The sequence below is a fragment of the Physeter macrocephalus genome, chromosome 7 (genome assembly GCF_002837175.3).
Source record: "Physeter macrocephalus isolate SW-GA chromosome 7, ASM283717v5, whole genome shotgun sequence".
In the NCBI taxonomy this organism is placed as follows: Eukaryota; Metazoa; Chordata; class Mammalia; order Artiodactyla; family Physeteridae; genus Physeter; species Physeter macrocephalus.
In genome coordinates, this window is record NC_041220.1 from 66,813,834 (window position 1) to 66,817,037 (window position 3,204).

Sequence of the window (3,204 nt, forward strand, 5' to 3'; positions counted from 1 at the left end):
ATATAGTACTTACTTGATGGAGATGTTTTAAGGACTAAGTGAGATGAAGCATATAAAGTGCCTGGCACTATATAAGTGTTCAATAAATATTATTATCATTCTTAAGTATTCTATATAGGACAGAAATTAGGTTTACAAGGAGGGACAAAACTTGCTGGTGCTCTCATTTGAAACTTTATAAAAGGCAAGAAGCTTCATTTAGATAAGACAAATTGTTTTTATGCCTTCCTAAAAAGTTGACACATAGAAATGCTGAATAGGTACGAAATGAAATAACTTAGAAACTTTCTTTTAAAATGCTGAATTGGGACTTCCCTGGTGGTGCAGTGATTAAGAATCTGCCTGCCAATGCAGGGGACATGGGTTCGATCCCTGGTCCGGGAAGATCCCACATGGCGTGGAGCAGCTAAGCCCGCGTGCCACAACTACTGAGCCCGCGTGCCACAACTACTGAGGCCCACACGCCTAGAGCCCGCGCTCCGCAACAAGAGAAGCCACCGCAATGAGAAGCCCACGCACCACAATGAAGAGTAACCCCCGTTCGCCGCAACTAGAGAAAGCCCGCCGCACGCAGCAACGAAGACCCACTGTAGCCAAAAATAAAAAATAAATGAATAAGTAAATAAATTTTTAAAAAGGGAAAAAAAATAAAATGCCGAATTATAAAGTCAATTAAACAATAGTTACAATCTTTGTGTGTGTGTATGTGTAAATAGTTTTCGTTCATATACAATGGACCACTGGGATTTGTTTAAGTGAATAATTTTAAATGATGCCCCAACATTATTTCATTTTGGGGAATGTTAGTCTCTCTTTAAAACTGTCTTGTGGCTGATTCAAATAGTAAAATTAAATTAAGATCAAGTTCATTTTAGGGAAATAGTTTTAAATATATAATTTCAAGCTATCTCTCCTTGATAAATTTAAGGTGGGCATTAGGAGGAGAGAAGTCTCTATTGTGTGCCAGGGACAGTGGTTAGCACTCCCCATATTTTCCTTCCTTTACAGGAATCCTGTGAGGTAGGGATTATATCATCACTTTACATTTGAAAAAGACGGGGGTAATCTCAGAGAGATTAAATAATTTGCCTAAAATCATGAAGCTAGTAACTAGGCACAGATATGGATTCCCAGTTAAGGGCTCAAGAGAGACTGTCAACCTGATGAGGGAAAAGAAAGTGGTTTTTATTTTCATATTACTCCCTTGTTACCACGTCCTGCTGTTTAACAAAACTGGCCTGGGAATCTCCAGATGCACAGATCACGGCAATTCACTGATTAGTTCTATTTAGAGTCCCCATTTCAGAAATCCTCTGAATTATAGCCCTAGTATTTACTGGGAGCTTAACTACATGCTAGGCACTGTCCCAGGCACTTTATATGTGTTAACTCATTTAATCCTCACAATGCTAGTACTATTCTCATTTTTACAGATGAGGACACCAAGGTACAGAGAGTTTATTTATTTTCCAGTTCTATTAGTTCTTTACTTATTTTATTTTTTATACATATATCCACTCTTTTTAAGATTCTTTTCCCATATAGGCCATTACAAAGTATTGAATAGAGTTCCCTGTGCTATACATTAGGTCCTTATTAGTTATCTATTTTATAAGGTATAGAGAGTTTCGATAACTTTCCTGAGATTGTACAGCTAGTAAACAGTAGAGCCAAGATTCAAATCTAGGCAGTCTGGAACCACCGTTCATACTCTCAGCACTCTTCTTTATAAGCTCTGGCACCAAAACAAAGTGGAATAATCAGTTTGAACTTTGTACATATATGGAGTGGTTTGGAGAGACTAAGGAACATTTTAATTATTGTCCCAAACCGACAGAAACCTGTCAGGCTGGCTATTCAAGTGAAGTCACTTTCTAGCTATATCACAAGAATTTTAAAGGAAAATAATGAAAACAAACAGGCATTAGATGATTCACCCCAGTATAAGCACAATTATCTACATTCCTTTGTTTCTGTAGTAATCTAGATGTCTTGTGACCTTGACCAAGTCTGGAGCTTTTCCACATTATCTTTATTTCATGTAATGAGATGATCAAAGGTGACATGTAATAACACAGGTTAGAAACTGCTACAGCTTGGTAGAGTCCACAGTTAGGTCAAAATTGGCTTGACTTGGTAGGAAGAAGAGCAAAGGTATGTATGACTCAGGTCCTTTAGATGCCTGTCTGTCACAATCCCGTTCCATATATTGCCAGTATCACAGAAAGTAAAGTCCAGCCATTCTAAGGACAGACCCAGGAGTCTGGGTCCACAGATGAGTTTGGCGTGTGTCCTCCAAGTCCACAGAGACTGCACCTAAATTCAACCAACATTTGTAGAGCTCCTTGTTAGCTACTCTGCTAGGAGCTAGGAAGGATGGTAAATGCTTTATGGCCTCCGATGGCTCAAATTCAATGGTAAAGTCAACCATCCCAAATACTTTTGGAGAATAAAAAAATTAATTATAAATTATAATGAGATAAGCAACAAGGATTTACTATATATAACACAGCCAATAATATTCAATACCTTATAATAGCCTATAATGGAAAATAATCTGAAAAAATATACGTAACTGGATTCACTTTGATGTACACCTGAAACTAACACAATATTGTAAGTCAACTATGCTTCCATAAAAAAATTATAATGATAAATACCACTGGGAGCATGACAAAGGTCTTTCCTTCTCCCAGCCATTGAACTTACATCAAACACTAGATCAATCTGAACCAGACCCCTAGGGGATGCCATGCACTGATTGACTCGGACTGGGTTACTGTCCATACCTGAACCAGTCATAGGTAAAATTCAATTATGTGGTTTCTATCAATCAGAGTCAATCATTAGAGCTGGTGCAGTCATTCTCTGCAAATGAGTGACTGCTACATAATGGGGAAGGGGTAGGATAATTACTGAAGAAACATCTATAATGTCCAATAAAAACGCTAAATGCTTGATACTTAATAGAAGGGGGCTCTGTTGGAGGTAAAAGGGGGAAGGAAGGATTCCATCTCTGGAAAGATGTGTGGTTAGAGTGGGATTTCAAAGATAATGGTGGAGAGCAACTACTAAGGGATTTTTAGGTAAAGGGTACAACATGAACCACATTAAGAAAGAAAGAGGGGCTTCCCTGGTGGCGCAGTGGTTGAGAGTCCGCCTGCCGATGCAGGGGACACGGGTTCGTGCCCCGGTCCAGGAAGA